Below are 18,787 nucleotides of genomic sequence, written 5' to 3' on the forward strand. Positions count from 1 at the left end.
TGTGCTCCTCAATCAAAAACCCAAAGATCCCATTCAATGACAATCACCATATATCAGAGACAATATACCATAACCTTAACTCTGCCCTAATAGGGATGCCAGCTTTCCACTAATCCTTTATCTAAACTCCCTACCGCCACCAAACAGATCACTATCCTTCCTGCACAGTTCTGGAAAATCCTGTTCACTCACATTTGGAGTCTGGCATCCCTGCTGGGACAAAGTTAAAGGTGTAGCGTGCTGTCAAAGATGCATGGTGGTGGTCCTACTAATGAAGTGTGTCTCTGTGAATGGAGGAGTGGAGGGCCATATTTTTCATTTCTGTTTTTTTGTGCTTCATTATGTGATTTATAGACCAGACATAACTGATAAATAATGTAATGTTCCTGTGTATTAATTCTCCAGGTTTTTTAGACTGAGAAAATCTCTTCAATACAACAGTGGTTACGCTAGATGAGAATAGGATCTTTGTGAACATGTCCAGCCAGCTCAGGAGCTCCGCTTTCATTAAGATACTTTTCTTCATGAAAAGTCAGTGCTTTGTTGAAGATCTTCACCTACAACAGTGATTCTCAAACTTTTGTACTGGTGACCCCTTTCACATAGCAAGCCTCTGAGTGTGACCCCCCCCTTATAAATTAAAAACCACTTTTTAATATATTTAACACCATTATAAATGTTGGAGGCAAAGCGGGGTTTGGGGTGGAGGCTGACAGCTCATGACCCCCACCTCCATGTAATAACCTCGTGACCCTCTAAGGGGTCCCAACCCCCCGTTTGAGAACCCTTGATCTACAACATAACACAAAAGCTGTTGGCCTAGAAAATTCACTCTCATACACCATGTTATACACTGAAACACTCAGCACTTTTCAGACTCAGGCTCATAATGTGCCTTGTATTAGGGGCCTATTTTAAAATTTCCATCACAATACTGGCTGGAAGGGCTAGACATTACTGTTATGTCATTATCGCTATGGTAATGGATTTAGAAGCCAGACTGGTAAAATACTATGGAGTGTAGAGTGAAACTAAGCCAATTTCTACTTTTGGCTAACTTATAAGAAAAAGAACACAATTTTGCCTGAAAGAACACAAGGTACTTCCTTAATATTACACTTTAACTTTATGGCAAAGTTCAAAAATTCAGAGCTGATTTTAAGCCAGGCTGCATCAATAAACCACAAAAACTTAACAATGCATTGAACGTGTCATTTATCAATATTAGTTGTTAGGCAACCACAGTACAAGAGGTACCAGTAAATATTACAGTAAAACTAAAAACAGACTCTCATATATGTTTTTAAGATTAGCTCTTTATTCTCTCCTTTTCAATTTCCCAAATTCTCATGTGATGGACCCAAAACATACATTAAAATATATAAGAAGTTTATTATACAGTTAGCAAACAAGTTACAACCCAATTTTCATTGTAAACCTCACTCATAACTTTCTGAAAAACTCTTTGGGGCTGAAGCTTCCAGTGCTTGACTTCAGTCCAAAGGTTTCTGGAATTTGTGAGCAAAATCTTTTCAATCACTTCCATTTACAGGATGAGGAGAAATTACTTCCTCTGTTCTGGTACTATGTAAACTTACATGAACAAGTAACTCAACATGCCTTAACTTTCAGAAGTTCAAACTTCATTTATAGTTAGCCCTCAATACGAAACATGTCATCCGGAAACTTTGAAAAAATATTTTAACCTTTTAAGTGCATTCACTTGTGCACAAGTGCAGTAAAATATTTCTATTAAGTTTTTGTTGTGTTATTGCCAGTTCGCAAACATTGCACAGCTCCACAGTGCAACCGCAAGGGATCGCTACCAAACTCTTCTCCTTCTATATTTAAGAAGAAGAAAAATTGCAGTAATATACTGTAGGTAAAGAGCCTGATCCTGCAAAGGCTTACATACACAAATAGTCTAAACGTAGGACTCATGTTTGTACATGAGCTTTCAAAAGCATCCAAAAAGTCAGGAAATGCAGATGTTAAGGTTTAAATAACTATATTAACGTGGCCATATTACATATGTAGCATTTTTTAATTAGCAGGCTGTTAGTGTATATTTATGTTATACATTTATATGGACAAATTAACTTTGTGAACACAACCTGATCCTTTCATTTACTAAGTGTGAGCGTTTGACTTCACAACATTAATGCCATGTAGGTTTTTGCATATCATATAAGAGTCTTATGTGAAGCTGGAGTGCAATTCCTACTGAAAGCATTAAATTACAAAATTAGTTTAAAAAATAAGTCTAGAATGTTGACAGAACAGATCATTTGATGGTATATGAACCTAGGGTTCCTATATGCTAAAATAATACAAATACTTATTATTTTTGTAATGAAAAGATTCTTCTTGTCATCTATTGTCACAACATTACATAGTAAAGACACTACAATTAAAGTTTTGCTAGTGTTTCAATTACGAAATCCTTGTTCTCAAATTCTTATATACCATTTTAAAATTACAGGTTTCTGCAGGTTCCTAGACTTGACATATTTGATCAGTTTACAATACAAACAGCTTGTTTCCATAGTAAGAACAGAAAACAGGAGGGGCACAGAAGCTTAACTTTTTGGCCTATGCTAACTAATTGGCTTACTATCAGTTTGTAAAAACATTTATCTCATGTTGCTCTATAATCAAAGGGTTAAGTATTCTAGTCAGAGGTCATGCCATTTCATCTTTACATTCCAGATGACATTGCAGCCTCCTGGCAAACTAACTTTAACCCTGTTCCCCAAAAGATCCACTTTTAGCTATATAGTGTGGGTAAGAATTGGAAAAGACATTATACTCTTATTCACCATAAAAATGTGTTTCATCCTGCTATTGAGGTAAACTTCTAGGACTGCACAGAAATGATATTGATTGCATCCATGGCCCAGTTCTGAGGGAAGCCACTGTGGCAGTGAGTCTCAAAGAGGCTCTGGGGCCTAGGGAGAAGGGTGACCTTCAGAACCCAAGTACCAGCCTGAGTCATAATGTCTACCTGCTGGTTTCAGCAATGTAGCGCAACCCCACCCAGGCTCTGAGACTCGCTGCCACAGGTTTCAAAACGTAGCACAGACATACCTTAGAGCGGGACGGACAACTTGAGCCTGAGAAGGAGCCAGAATTTAGCAATGTACATTGCCAAAGAGCCACAGTTACATGTCAGCAGCCCCCCATCAACTCCCCCGCCCTCTCCCAGCACCTTCCGCCCACCGCTGATCTGTGCCTCCCCCTTTCTCCCCATCAGCTGTTTTGTGGAATGCAGAAGACTCCAGGGGGAGGGAAGGGGGAGCAGCAAGGGCATGGCAGGCTCAGGGGAGAGGGTGGGAAGGGGTGAAGTGGGGGCAAGGCCTAAGGCAGAGCCAGAGGTTGAGCAGTGAGCACCCCCTGGCACATTGGAAAGCTGGTGCCTGTAGCTCCAGCCCCCGAGTCGGTGCCTATACAAGGAGCCACATATTAACTTCTGAAAAGCCACATGTGGCTCCAGAGCCACAGGTTGGCCACCCTTGCCTTAGGCCTTGGCTACACTGGCACTTTACAGTGCTGCAACTTTCTCACTCAGGGGTGTGAAAAAACACCCCCCTGAGTGCAGCAAATTACAGCGCTGTAAAGCGCCAGTGTAAACAGTGCCCCAGCGCTGTAAGCTAATCCCCACGGTGAGGTGGAGTACCTGCAGCGCTGGGAGACTTCTCTCCCAGCGCTGGTGCCGTGACCACACTCGCACTTCAAAGCGCTGCCGCAGGAGCGCTCCCGCGGCAGCGCTGTACAGCTGCAAGTGTAGCCATACCCTTAGACAATTAAGTTCCATTTCTTCCACATGTCCACAGCAAAGGGAAACCCACTGTGACACTCTACACGCCAGTGGAGCGCTCTGAGTCCCCTGCCCCCTCACATTCATCATTTGTATATAACTGTGATATTGCATATAAAGCATGCCTTGTAAGGTATGGTGGGAAAGGTTATGATCTGCTGAAACACACAGTTCCATCTAAATATATATATATATATATATATCATTAATGCATATGAAATTGTGAGAATTGTGTTTTATGGCTGTCACTAAAATATGCTGTGGGTTTGGGAAGTGCCCAGATACTAGCTCCCTAAAAACAATAACCAGGGGGATAACCAATGCCTGGGTGGTCAAACAACCCTCAACAGCCATTGCCCAGCAAGAGAGCTGCAATGCAATGACTCACTTGCACCAGGTCACACCAGGGGAATTGCTCAACCTTGCCTGGTGACTCAGCAATGCCCACAGACATGCCTGGACTTGTGTTCTCCAAGCACATGGACTAAGGGTATAAAACAGAACACAGTGGCCCCATGCTTGGCCTTTTCTCCTCTCCCCACCCATGCTGCAAACACCAAGGACACTGAGAGACTGAAGACTCCAACAGAGGAGACTGGCCCACGTTTCAAAGGTGAAACCTGTATTCTATGAACTACAATATCTAATGAGATGAAAAAAACAATTTAATCTAGATGTTGTCCAGTCTAATAGGACTGAGAGTGCAGACTGCATGATTTTATTTTATTCTGGTAACCACTCTGACTTTTTGCCTATCACTTATAATCACTTAAAATCTATCTTTTTCAAGTCAGTAAACTTGTTTTACTGTTTATCTTTACCAATGAGTTTGCCTGAAGTGTTTGGTAAATCTACTCATGTTTACAAAGGCTGATGTATATATATATTCCACTGATGAAGTGGTGAACCAATTAATAAGCTTGCAAGACTGTATATTCCTGAGGTACAAGGCTGGTAGCTGTGGGGATTTGGCTGGTGCCTTTCTCTGTGTGATTCATGAGTGGCTCTGGGGGCATTCATGCAATCTAGCAACTGAATGTGGGGCTCTACATGCTGTTGCGCTGAGTGATAACAGCCCAGAGGGGTTTGCCGCTTGTCACTAGCAAAGGAGTGTGTGAGACAGCCCCGGCTGCAGAGATAATGGGACACAGTGGTCCCGCGGCCCCAGGTTGCACCCCGGGGATTCTGTCACACCCACACAAGTGCAATGTCAGGAACAATGATAGTGCAAGTCTGGTAATCTAATAACACACATAACAGATACGATATGTGCTGCTTTGCTAGGAATTAATTTGGATAGTATAAATGATTATACCATTTATTAGACTAACAAAAAATAGGTATTGTATTTTTGAAAAAGGAGCTAATCCGTCATGGAGAATAAAAACATCTATTGTAAGCAGATAAATGCAGTGCCCATCCATAGATAGGTCACCTCATCGGTAATCACCACAAGTTTGTGCATAATACATTTTTCCTGGCTGTGCTAGTGAGGATGACTCATTACTCTTCCATTTCCATTGTTACTTTTTTACATTACTGTAATCTATTTTAGATTACTGTTTTATAGAGTTTACATTGCACTGCACTGATGCTCAAGTAACATTTCATATTCCCTGGGATCGATCCCATGAGCATGTATCCCAGAAAGAAACTTTTTAACTAAACAAACGCATAGGAACTCTTGCAGAACTTTTCTGAATCTTAGAAATAAGAAAAAAAATAAGCCATGAAGATACTACCATTTCCTTTATCAGAAACCACTGCAGTGTGTGCAGAACTACACAAACACCAAACATAAGTAACAATTTGGAAGGTAAACTCTCTTCAAAAACCATTTCTAAGCCACTTTATAGAGACAAAATTCTAGATACTTCAAAATACATTTGTTCACATTATGCGTACATAGCAGCACACTAAATATTTTCAAATTATTTGTGGGTTCTTAGATACAACATTTTGAGAATATTACATTCTATTTTTATACTAAATGTTAAACATCTTATACTTAACTACACAGATAATTATAACCTTGCTGAATGTTCCTTCTAAGATAGGTTTCAGAGGGGTAGTTGTGTTCATTGTTTTTGCTGATACAGAGTAGGAGTCCTTGTGGCACCTTAGAGACTAACACATTTATTTGAGCACAAGCTTTCGTGATGCATCTGATGAAGTGGGTTATAGCCCACGAAAGCTTATGCCCAAATAAATGTGTTAGTCTCTAAGGTGCCACAAAGACTCCTTCTAAGATATACATTCATTGATAGCGGACATCTTGACATTTCTCAGAACAAAGACATATCTCCTTTCATTACTGAAAAACAATTACAAGTGTCTTCTTCCAAAGCAGACTTTTTAACCAAAAGTCAAGATTCCAGGAAAACAAAACAACACAAAACTGAAAACATCATGTCTGCAAAAGATTCAAGAAAAACAATTAATCCTAACTTTCAGGGAAATGTACAAACACACACCACTGAATGCTCTGTTGTCATGGTGGAGTGTACTGTAAACAAAAAATTATAATTAGAGATGAGGAAAATAATTAAATCACCTAGTCCATTGCACTGGCCAATGCAAGATTGTTCCTTACTTGGTATCTCTTTGTGTTCAGTCAATCTGACTTTATATCACTCCTTAAAATATACTTTTTCCACAAAAGCCTTTCAGCAATAACCTACAAGTGGATAATATACATGAAAATAAAAAAACTATACTTCCTGAAATTCTGCCCTTCAACCTAAATTAGCAAGCAACAGCTAAGTTTAGTGGCTGTAACGACTGCAGCACAATACATTCGATCCACCGAAAACCCTAAAAGAACGGAAATAAAAACCTAAGGGGAAAGATTGTGCATTCTTTTCTACTTTCACATTGCCTGCAACAATTCTGATAACACCCTCTAACTCTCTCTAAGGCTTTCATTTCCATCTCCAACAGATACCAAAAAGCAATAAATACCCAATGTAATCAAATTTGCAGTTTATCACAAAACTTTTTCATAGTGACCTCATATGCCTGTCTATCAATTATATCAACAATTCAGCATATCTAGCTGTCACACATTCCATGCTTTAGGGAAGCTATTCTGGGTTTTGCAGGAGACAATCCAGTGAAAAATTGCTAAAAGGAGTCATTTTTTAAATATTATTCTGTCTTTATTAATTCATTTTTAATCAAACCACTCTGAAAACTTCAAATCGTGCTCAAAGTTTATATTCTATGTTTTGGCATTAGCCATTTAAATAAGATTTTTACAAAATAAAGGGTTAACACTTCTATTAAACTGAACTCTGTAATGCAACCTTAACTATGGTGCAGCTATTCCATATAATTGAACTGATTTGTCAGAGTATGATTTCAACACTAATCCTGGCAACTGACCCATTCAGGTGTCCATATGCAGGATCCAAGTCTTATGTTGTACAATCCTTGGGAGAGAGACCATGTCTTCTACATTTGTACAAGTCAAGCACACTGGAAATGTTGAGGTTAAAAAAAAAAAAAAATTAAAAAACAAATGTCTCCAAGTATGAACTTCCATTACTTCCCTCTGAATACTATTCCATTATCTGCAGCGATAATCCTTAAAAATATTTTGTGCAAGGTAGAATATTCAGATCATACATCAAGAAAATTACATATTGGGGGAGGGGAGGAAGAGTACAGGCTAGAGGTAAAAGCTGTGACAAATTGTTCTTCAGCCAGCTGCTGATGCTAGTCCATATTCACCAGAGGCAGCACTGATCTCTCTATAAAGCTGTCATCGTATACAAACACATACAACATATCATTCGCATGGCTAACTGAAGGAGGAATGAATGGGTAAATTGTCTTCCAAGACTTTCCTATGCAAGTGAACACACACAAAGCAGGCACAATCCCCTTCCCCAAAATAAGTTAATTCATAGAATAAAAGGGAGATGAAGAAGTCAGAGGTCCACCCCCTACTTCAGGAATCCCTGGAATCTGCTGAAGAATGTGTGTCTACAAGTTGGCACACCCCCATCTCCACCAAAGAGTCATGGTTCGAGGGTGCTAAGATTATGCCCACGCTAACCCTAGCCAACAGGCAGCCTAGTGTGCAACTCCACACCCACATACCTCTGAGATGCATGATAACCCTACCTGTGTTCCCAGCAGCACCGGATCACATGAACTCATCTGAAATCTAAGGGCAGGGCCAACACCAGCCAGTACATTATTACTACAAGTATCACCAGTGAGCTGCACAGCAGGTATGAAAATACAGTTCCTGCCCAGAGGACTTTACAACAAGAAGGGGAAGTTGGTAAGACACAGGCCTGGTTGCACTGACTTTATTTCCCCCAAAATTCTCCCTGCTTTCCTTGCTATCACTGATTCAGCTCCACCAGTGGCAGCAGAAATTAGAGCTTGATTACTCTTATTTAACATTTCTATTGTCAGAGCCCCAGTGTGCTATGGACTGTACAAACACCCAGAGCAGGCAGGCTCTGCCCCCAAAAGCTCACATTCCTGCCCAGCTGGGGCCAGGCAGCAACTGGCCCTTAACCCCGATACCACGTACAACAATGGTAGAAACACCAGCGTCATGCTACACTAGCAATCTCACCTTTACGGTCCAGGTGACGCTGACCCCGGGAAGCAATGCTAATACGACACTTCAAAAGCCTGCTGTTGATGCGCTCCTGAAGCAATACTACCAAGGGTGCAATTAACAGCGGTTCCGGGGAGCCTCCCCATTTCTGTCAGATGATTTTATAGAGAGTCTTGTGCTGAGTAGCTTGTTAGTGGGGGGGATCCAGGCTGCAGGATTCCGCGCCCTTGGCCAGACGCCGGTGTGAAGGAGAGAAAACCAAACCAGCGAGCACAGCAACTCGGAGCTGGGAGCCACAGAGCAACTTCCCAGCACCAGCTCCGAGCTCACTCAGGCGCCCCACAGCCGATCCCCTTCCTCCGCCCCGGCCAGCAGACACCACCCCGTGCCCTGACCCCCGAGGCAGCTCCCACCCGCGCCGGGCAGCCGTGCCCGGGCCAGCAGCGCGCGCCTGCCCGCCCTGCCCGGAGCCGCTGGTGCCCGAGGAAAGGGGCTGCGGCCGGGCACGGCCCTTTCCGCCGGGAGGCGGTAACAGAGCCGCCTCGCCGCCCCCCAGCCTGCCCAGTCCCCGGCTCCTCTCGGGCGCTGCGCGCTCTCACCTGCCCGCAGCGGCTCCGCTCCGCGCCCTGCTAACAGCCCGAGCCAGGCACGATCGAGCCGAGGGCTGAGCACAGACTCCCCGCCTCCACTGACGGGGGAGGGGGCCAGCCCGGCCGGGAGACCTCGCCCCCGCCCACCCCGAGCCAGGGAGGAGTCAGGGACGCCCCGGGGCCGGGCAGGTGAGCTGAGCGCCGGGCTCCCCGCTCGGGCAGGGGCAGAGGCGCGGGCCCTCGGGGCTCAGAAGCACCTAGTGCAGCGGGGGCTGCGGCGCATTGACTGGCGGTGCCAGGGCTGTGGTAGCCTGTGAGCGCCTCAGGCCAGAGCCTTGGGCTGCAGTGTGCGCACCTCTCGTGTCGTGCGGCGTGTGAGAAAAACCCCTCGCTCCTGAGCGCGGCTTTGTTGGCTGGCTTCACCCCCTGTCAGACCAGGTGCAGGAATCTGGAAGGAGCGTGGTCAGAAAGAACAAACTTCCACGAGAACCAGCCCCCTAGGCTTTGGGCTGGTTAAAAGTCCCTTTTCGCAGCCCCAGCCAGTCTCTGTTTAAAACACGGTTCCGTTCTATTAATTCCAAGGAATGTAAGACAGTGATAAGCGGGCAGAGCTCACGAGGAACAGGGGAAGTACCGCAAGGATAGAGAAGGGGAAGTGCAAACCAGACGTTAAGTACAGTAGTAGATGTAGAACATTATTAACCTAGAGCAAACAAGACAATGAGGTGCTCTCTCCCATAAGAACAAAATAGTAAGTACCCCTGGGAAAACCTGGACAGACAGATGCACTTATGCATTTGGAAGATTTTCAGAATCACTTCAGCTAGACTAGAAGTCTCACAAAGTCAAGTTTCCATAATATTTCCAGTGTTTCCTGCTTGATTAGAAAGAACTGAAGTGACACACATCACACGCTATGGCATTTCTTCCGTGGCTCCTTGCTGAGTGTAGGGTGACCATATTTTCCCAAAGGGAAAATGGGACACCTCACAGGGCTAGCCTGAGGCTGGCCAGCCCCTAGCGCAAGCTGCTTCCCTCCCCAGCCACCTACATGGGGCCGACCCAAGGCCACCTCTCCCCCCTGAACCCCCGTGCCGCCTGCCCACATGCAAGGCTGGTCAGAGCTCCCCTTGCCACTAGGGTGACCAGATGTCCTGATTTTATAGGGACTGTCCCAATATTTGGGGTTTTTCTTATATAGGCTCCTATTACCCCCAACCCCGTCCCGATTTTTCACACTTGCTGACTGGTCACCCTACCTGCCACCCACCCTGGGCAGGCCCAAGGCCTCTCTCTCCCCCCAGCATGTGGGACCAGCCTGAGCTCCCCCTGCTGCCCACCCACAAGAGGATGGCCCAGCCCAAGCCACTCTCCAGAGCCTGCTCTCCATCCCTCTACAGGGTTGGAATTCTGCTTGCCCCCCTCTTTCCAGCATGTTCCTCTGCTCCTTACTAGAGGTCACACCCCATTTTTTTGGCAAAACTGTGCATTTGGTGCACGATGATCAGTTGGCAAGAGCAAAAAGGACAAATGCCCAGTTTTGCCAAAAACAGTTCGGACAGCTGGGCGAGGGCTCAAAAAAGGGCCTGTCCTGGCCAAAACGGGATATATGGGTCACCCTATGAATGTAGCATGCACAGGCAGGGTAAATGAGTGCTGATCGCAATACTCCGAAGAGATTAGTATTTCAGGAGAATCAGGACCAAAGTTAACGTTCTGGAACCTCACAAAAGATGAAAGTTGGTTATGTTATCTGAACCAGTCAGCTATTCTAAAGTAAGTAGTGGAATCATGGGATAAGAAAGAGGTCAGACTGATGGCAAGATCATGTCAACTCAACCATTTTGTTAGTGAGGGAAATGTAACTATTATTATTTGTATTATCGTAGTACCTAAGAGCCCTAGTCATGGACCCAAGACCTGGTTGTGCTAGGTGTTATAATATACAAAAGACAGTCCCTGTCCCATATAGTTTGCAAGATAAGTATAGAACAAAGAACAACAGATGGGAGAATACAAGGAAACAATGAGACAATATTAGACATTAGGGTTAAGATGATTTTTTGGGGAAGGAGGAATTCACCATATTTGTAACTATAATACAGAAGACGGCCAGCTACGAAACTGAGCTAAAAAAGAGGTTTAGGGATGATAGACAGTAAGATGAGCAGGAGCACATAGTGTGATACAGCTGTACAGAATTGGCCTGTTTTATTAAGATGTATAAACAGATATTTTGGCCAGAAAAAGTAATTCTTCTCTCACACCACATTGATAATTTCATTGCTGACTCACTGCATCTACTACTGGGGTCTGTACTGGAAATAAAAATCAGTAAAGCTAGAAGGAATCCAAAATAGTTTATAAAATTAAAACTACTGAAGATGATTTTAAGAAACTGGATTTCTGTAGTGTAGAGAAGGTGTGTGCCATATTGGTCTATAAGTAGCTGAAAAGAATCTAGCATAACTAGATATAGAAGAAAGGCAGCTACTACTAAAACACTCAGCAGTCATGACTACCAGTTATTAGTGTGAGTTTATAATAAATCTTTTCATGTTGTCCTACCTATCATGCACTTTTCATTCTATTGTAGTCTGGCATACTCAGTAATTTAGCATACCTCTCACCATTTCAAGTGTATTAAGCGGGATTCAGGGCGATCAGATTTGGCCCATCCAGCCCTCCATACATGGAGACTGCGGGGCAGACAGGCCAAACTTTGAGTGACACTGTGACCTTGTGTGCCAGGTCACAATGCCGCTTGGTTTGGGGGCCCTCTCAAACCGGGGCCAAGGGCCAACTGCTCTTCAACTGGAACTGGGGTTTGAGGATTCAAAGTGGGACAGCCCCTGAAACCCAGGACTGTTAGGAGGTAAAGATTTGGGAATACTTGATTTAACAATGCTAGCAAGACAGAGTCCTAATTCAACAAGACCCATAGTCCAGCTGTAATACCCTAAAAGACTATTGTCCAGTTGGATGAGGCAGTCTCAAAGGGGTGAATAAAAATACAGTGACAGTATAGTCTTGCGCTAAAGATAGATTTTCAGTTCAATATACAGCATATATTTCAGCTTCCCAATGTAAGCTACCATATCCTTCCGCACATTTTTTTCCCTTTTAAACTGAGGCATTGATCCTTATTTACAAAACTGACTTGACACCAGGATTAATGTTTTACAGACTGCACAGTTCATTAGCTGGCAGTTGTAAAATACAATACAAAATGGAGTAAGCAACAAAAGCAAAACAAACAATGATGCCCTCCACCCCTGTGCTGTGGATTAATTCTAGCTGTCGGGTGCTCTAATACACTCCTACCTCTGTTCAGCGTTCTCCAAATTCAGCTGTCCTATTGAATTTCTATTTATTGATCACCACTGACGTCACACTGGTTTGAAAACTGCACTTCTATAACCAGAATTAGGCTTCATGTGATACTTGGCTCCTAGCAGATACAACTTTACCGCTCACCATTTGACTAACCAATGTAAACTCTCACTTTAGTAAACTGAATTGAGGCTTTACATTTACATTTCCTTTCCTGGCTTCCTTATTTCAAGGGATATTGAACTAACAACTTTTACACTAGGAAAAAAAAGTACATTTCATGATACCACGCAACTAGATGCTGCTTCTGACTTGTCCCTTCGAAATGTGAGCTATAAAGGTTTGGCTGAAAATTAAAAACATTTTAATAAGATTACAAAAGGATAAAGCCTATTTCTTTGTTTAAAAATTAACTAACACTATTTAATACAATCCGCAACTGAAATGTGCCCTTTCTGATTTCCAGGAATAGAAAATCTAAGCCTCTATTTTTACAAACTTGATACTTCTTCAAAACATTTCATTTTAAGCAGAATTATGTCTGAGAATTTTGTCCATGGGTGAATTACGCTGAAATGTTTTAACAAATTCAAGTCATTTTTGAGTTAAACAAGTGAAAAAACAAAATAACACAAATCCATCCATTTATAAAAGTCAAAACACTTTTGGGCTCACATAACTCCAAGAAACGGTCAATTTATATACTTCAAACTTGTTATAGAGTTAGTCCTCAAGGCAGATGAGTGCGTTTTGTATATTTGAAGAAATAGTGTTTTCTGCTTTTACCTAATGCTTCGCCAATGGACAAACTTAGGGCTTGGCTAAACTTGAAACTCCAAAGTGCTGCCGCGGGAGCGCTCCTTCAGCAGCGCTTTGAAGTGCAAATGTGGTCGCGGCACCAGCGCTGCACATACCCCACCTCGCCGTGGGGATTAGCTTGCAGCACTGGGAGCCGCGCTTCTGGCGCTGGGGCACTGTTTACACTGGCTCTTTGCAGCGCGGTAACGTTCTGTGCTCAGGGGTGTGTTTTTTCACATCCCTGAGCGAGAAAGTTGCAGCGCTGTAAAGCGCCAGTGTAGCCAAGGCCTCAGCTTCTTCTTCAGATAGAAGAATGAAGGCTTCCCTAAATGGTTATTCCCTTCTTATTTCTTTTTCTTTTTCCCCTTTCTTTTGTATCTTCTGCCTCTTAGCACTTCTCCTATCTCAGTCTGCCTTATCCCAGCTCCGTGGGAGCACTGCTCATACAACCCATAACACTTGAGCTCCTTCTAGCTGTAACATGCACAGACTGTGGAGAGGAACATCATACCAATCTGAGAAAATTGAATGATCCCATCAGTACATGGGGCTGAGAAGCATTCTCACACAGCAGAACTTTCTGGCAATTTGGCAGGACCAAAAGGGTATATCATGCTACGGATGCTATACAGGCATAGCTGCCTCACCGAAGCTGTGCCGGCTTCACCTCACAGTATAGACACAGCCGCTGACAGAAGAGGTTTTTCCATCACTGTAGGAACACTACCTACCTGAACAATGGTAGCTACAACAACAGAAACATTCTCCATCAACATAGCTGTGTCTACACTGGCAGATAGGTTGGCATAGCGATGTTAGTCAGGGGCTTGGTTTTTCACACCCCCAACCAACATAGCTATGTCGGCTTCACTTTTAGGCATAGACCAACTTTATGCCTTGGCAAGTGAAATGACTGAAAAGAGGGATGAGAATGTAGGACAGCTGAGATACTTGGGTGCATCTTCACGAGAAAAAAGGTGTGTTCTTACCTCATGTTAGCTAACACATGGTAACTAGCCTGAGGCAAAAATTTTAGAAGTTTGTAGTTTACACATAAGTTAGAAGGTCAAGTTGAAGACTATGGGTGTGTCTACACTGCAAGGTAAGGCCAGGGTTAGTGGGACTCGAGTCATCTGACCTGTGTTAGGGAACCCTGGGTCTGAATGCCTATATTGTATTTAAACACTATGTTAACACACTCTAATCTGTGCTTGAACCTAGGGCTCTGCAATGCACAGACCCGACTCAGAGTAACCATATCGCAGAGTCCCTAGCACTCCCCACCCCCAGAAATGTGACGATAGTGCACTGTGGGAAAAATTCATTGCCCACCCTACACATTACCAGGAAGCAACTCACTCTGCAAAGTCTTGATCGGTTTGCTCTCCTTTGCAAACCCAAGAGGCTTTCTGATAGTGTGCTTGCAGATTGGTGATCAGAAACAGAATAGGTTAACGCTGACCTGAGGTTCTGCTGTTTGCTGGGAGGGAGAAAGAGGGCGGCTATTGTTTTCAGTTATCCCCTGGAATTGTGGGAAACTTGGTGATGACTCCCGAGACCTGAGTCATCTGGGGCCGCAGCTACACTGAAAAGCAATGAGGATGGGTCTGAGCCCTGGGTTAGCGCAATTGCAATGTAGATGCAAGGGGACTAACCTTGAGCCTGAGCTTATGGTGCAATGTAGACATACTATAAGGTAGCCTAGTGTTTACTTTGACCTCTAACTTGTGTGCGGGCTACAAACTGCCTTCTCTTCCCTAAGATTTTACTTCATGTTAGTTAACTTGAGTTAAGAACACACCTTGTTTCCTAGCAGAGACAGGTCCCCTAGTCATTTGACTTGCCGCATAAGGTTGTGTATATGCACGTAGAAGCCAAGGGAAAGGTGTGGGCAAAGCTATCGTTAATTCACTTCTGTAACCTTGGGATTCTGGGCTGGCTGTGGTCCAAGAGATCTTGCATAATTTAGGCAAGGCAAAAGACTGCTGTAACTTTGAGCTGCCCAGTCTGGGTGTAGAGTTCTGCACTACGTTAAGACCCTGCCCTTGACAAACCCCAACCCATCCCTGTGGACCCTTGCACTGAGGCTTGCCAAAGGCTAGAGCAGAGGGAACAATTCTGCCAAGGAGTAACTCCCTAGATGCTAATAGAGCTTTGTCAGTGTAAAACAGACAGGAGATCCGAATCACATGCTTAGTTGTTCTATGCTTATAACAGTGCTGCAGAACATGGATACTTCATATATATACACAGATGGACTTGTTAAATAAATGTAAATTATAACCACAGGTTTAAAAGTATTCCTGCTCCAGTGAAGATGTAAAATAAAATTTCAGTGAGGTAACCAGAAATGCTTAGCTCTTTTCCTGAGCTATCATTAAATTTCAATGTCTCCTATGCAAGTGGCCACTAGTGTCGCAATGAGGATGTGGGCAATCTGACCTAATGGTCAAAGCAGGAGTTGGGCCAGGTTAGATAGGTTGGGAGGTCAGAGTCTGAAACAGGCCAGGGGGTAAAACTGAGAGTCAGGTGTCAGGTCACCAGGAGATCAGAAGCAGGAGACAAAATTGAGAGCTTAACCATGGATTGATAACCAGAGTCGGGCCAGTTCAGGATACCAGAAAGTCAAGCCATGGGAGCAGGAAGCACAAGGCACACATTCCAAAGCAAGATGGATCCCACTTCCATAGACAATTTCCTGTTCCTGTACTGAGTTTAAGTAGGTTGTGGACCAGTCAGGGCTCTCAGTGTTCTGCTGATCAGCTCCCAGGACTTTGCAGATTGGAATCTGCTAGCTCCAATGAGCCCTCTGAACCAGGGTTCAAGACCCATAGTCCTGGATAACTAGACACTCTGGATGTAAGTCTGTATCACAAAAGCAATATAATGCAACAGTTTAACCCTGGGGCCCCTAAATGAGTGAAACTGCGGCAATAAAATAGTGATTGAATGTGAAAAAAATGACTTTATTTGTTATTACACTTGCCATGCAATAGATGCAAAATTTGAAAACTAAAGTGTGTACTTCCCATGTCAAAGAAAGGTACCTGTACACAGAAAGGAAGTGGGAGCACATAATTCCATACTGCCATGCCTCCAAAATAAATCATTTAATAGAAAATTAATGAGATAAAGCTACTGTGTGTATTTATTTAGATGACTGGTGACCCCTACTGGTTTAAATGTGTATATAATAAACATTATATTTGCAGCAGCTGTGTGTCTGGTATAATATTGTTCGAGGGCTTCAGGATATAATTACAACTAATCTCCACCCCCTACTCCTGCCCATACCTGTAAAGAAAGTAACATTACACTGAAGTACAGAAAAAAATAACTGTGTATAAATTTAACTATAAGTTACGACAGTGTCCTGCATATCTTACTTGGGCAAGTCTATGAAAAGAGTGGGAGTTTTGCCCAAGAAAAGATTGAAGGATCCCAATCTTGATTAAGGGTATTGGTCCAACAGAGTTGCCGAGCATGTTCATACTAAAGTATTGGCAATTGGCAGACTCTGCTCGTCTGAAGTGATATAATTCCCTTCTTTACAACTTCCTTAAATTCCCTAAGGCTATGTCTGCACTACCAGCTATGTCGGTATAACTTACGTTGCTCAGGGGTCTGAAAAAAACACATCCTTGAGAGACATAAGTTACACCAACTTGTTGGGGGTGATTTAATGATGTCGACGGGAGAGCTGTCTCCTGTTGGCACAGAGCGGCTATACACGAGATTTTACTGGGGCACATCTGCATCGGTACACCTGTGCCACTGTAAGCTCTCTACTGTAGACATAGACTGTCTCTGTTGAGCAGATTAAGCCAATGCTCAGTATGGGTACGTCTACACTACGGGATTATTCCGATTTTACATAAACTGGTTTTATAAAACAGATTGTATAAAGTTGAGTGCACGCGGCCACACTAAGCACATTAATTTGGCGGTGTGCGTCCATGGTCTGAGGCTAGCGTCGATTTCCGGAGTGTTGCACTGTGGGTAGCTATTCGGTAGCTATCCCATAGTTCCCGCAGTCTCCCCCGCCCCTTAGAATTCTGGGTTGAGAGCCCAGTGGCTGATGGGGCAAAAATCATTGTCGGTTCTGGGTAAATGTCGTCAGTCATTCCTTCCTCCGGGAAAGCAATGGCAGACAATCATTTCGCGCCCTTTTTCCCTGGATTGTCCTGGCAGACTCCATAGCATGGCAACCATGGAGCTCGTTCAGCTTTTTTTTTTTTTTTTTTTTTTAAGTCACCGTATGTGTACTGGATGCCGCGGACAGAGGCGATACTCCAGCGCTACATAGCAGCGTTCATTTGCTTTTGTGTGATAGCAGAGATGGTTACCAGTCGTTCTGTACTGTCTGCTGCCAGTGTAATTTGGCAATGAGATGACGGTTATCTGTCCTTCTGTGCTGTCTGCTGCTATCATGGGTGCCCCTGGCTGAGGTCGACCGGGGGCACAAAAGCAAAACTGGGAATGACTCCCCAAGTCAATCCCTCCTTTATGATTTCTAAAAATAGAGTCAGTCCTGCCTAGAATTTGGGGCAAGTGTACTAGAGAAGCAGTGTATCAGAGAGTACAGCTGCTCCGTGTCAGATCCCGCAGAAATGATGAGCTGCATGCCATTCACGGGGGGTGCCCATGCAACAACCCCACCCGTTGCTTCCCTCCTCCCCCAACCTTCCTGGGCTACTGTGGCAGTGTCCCCAGGACCGGCGCTAGGGGTTTGAGCGCCCTAGGCGGACGGGAATTTCGCCACCCCACGCACTGGTCCGCGGCTCTGGTGGAGCTGCCGCAGTGGTGCCTGCGGAGGGTCCGGTGCTCCGCGGCTCCGGTGAAGCTGCTGCAGTCGTGCCTGCGGGAGGTCCACCGGAGCCGCGCGAGCAGCCGTCCGTCCGCAGGCACAACTGCGGCAGCTCCACCGGAGCTGCGGACCAGCGGACCCTCCGCAGGCACCACTGCGGCAGCTCCACCGGAGCCGCCTGCTGCCCCCTCCGGCAAAACGGCACCCACCATTTATTCTGGCTCCCTAGGCGATTGCCTAGCCTGCCTAAATGGTAGCGCTGGCCCTGAATGTCCCCCCAATTTGTGTCATGAAGTTATAAAGAATGCAGGAATAAGAAACAGTGACTTGTTAGTGAGATAAAATGAGAGGGAAGCAGCCTCCCGGTGCTATGACAGTCCAGGCAGGACATTAAGCGGTGCAGAGGAGAGGAGCCCAGCATCCCGCTGCTATGATAGTCCAGGCAGTACAGAATCTTTTCTTTACACAGGAAACGGAGAGGGCTGATGGAGCTCAGCCCCTAGTTGCTATGATGAGGACGGTTACCGGCTGTTCTGTCCCATCTACTGGGAATGACCAGGAATCCTTCCTATTTTTACCCAGGCGCCCCCAGCCGACCTCACCTGAGGCAAGCCAGGAGCACTCATGGGCTGATAATGATGACGGATATCAGTCATATTGTACCGTCTGCCACCAGGGAGGGGAGAGGAGCGGATACTGCTCTTCACTGCTGCAGCATCGCGTCTACCAGCAGCATTCAGTAGACATAGGGTGACATTGAAAAAAGTCAAGAAACGATTTCTTTCCCTTTTCTTTCACGTGGCGGGGGGGAGGGGAGGGAGTAAATTGACGAGCTATTCCCTGAACCACGCCGGACAATGTGT

General features: G+C 44.5%; 1 protein-coding gene across 6 annotated transcripts in view; it reads right to left on the bottom strand.

The window, feature by feature from the left end:
* Positions 1-18,787, bottom strand: part of CGNL1 (cingulin like 1) — a 165,840-nt gene that overhangs the window by 104,704 nt on the left and 42,349 nt on the right. Inside the window, exon 1 of one of the 6 annotated variants that reach the window (XM_050967902.1) lies at positions 8,996-9,077. The exons of 3 other annotated variants lie outside the window; for them this stretch is intronic. The gene's annotated coding sequence lies outside the window, so the exon portion shown is untranslated. Of the gene's footprint in view, positions 1-8,411; positions 8,563-8,995; positions 9,078-18,787 lie in introns of those variants that run through there. 2 more of the 6 variants (XM_050967903.1, XM_050967904.1) reach the window with 2 other exon arrangements.

Source organism: Gopherus flavomarginatus, chromosome 9 (genome assembly GCF_025201925.1).
Source record: "Gopherus flavomarginatus isolate rGopFla2 chromosome 9, rGopFla2.mat.asm, whole genome shotgun sequence".
In the NCBI taxonomy this organism is placed as follows: domain Eukaryota; kingdom Metazoa; phylum Chordata; order Testudines; family Testudinidae; genus Gopherus; species Gopherus flavomarginatus.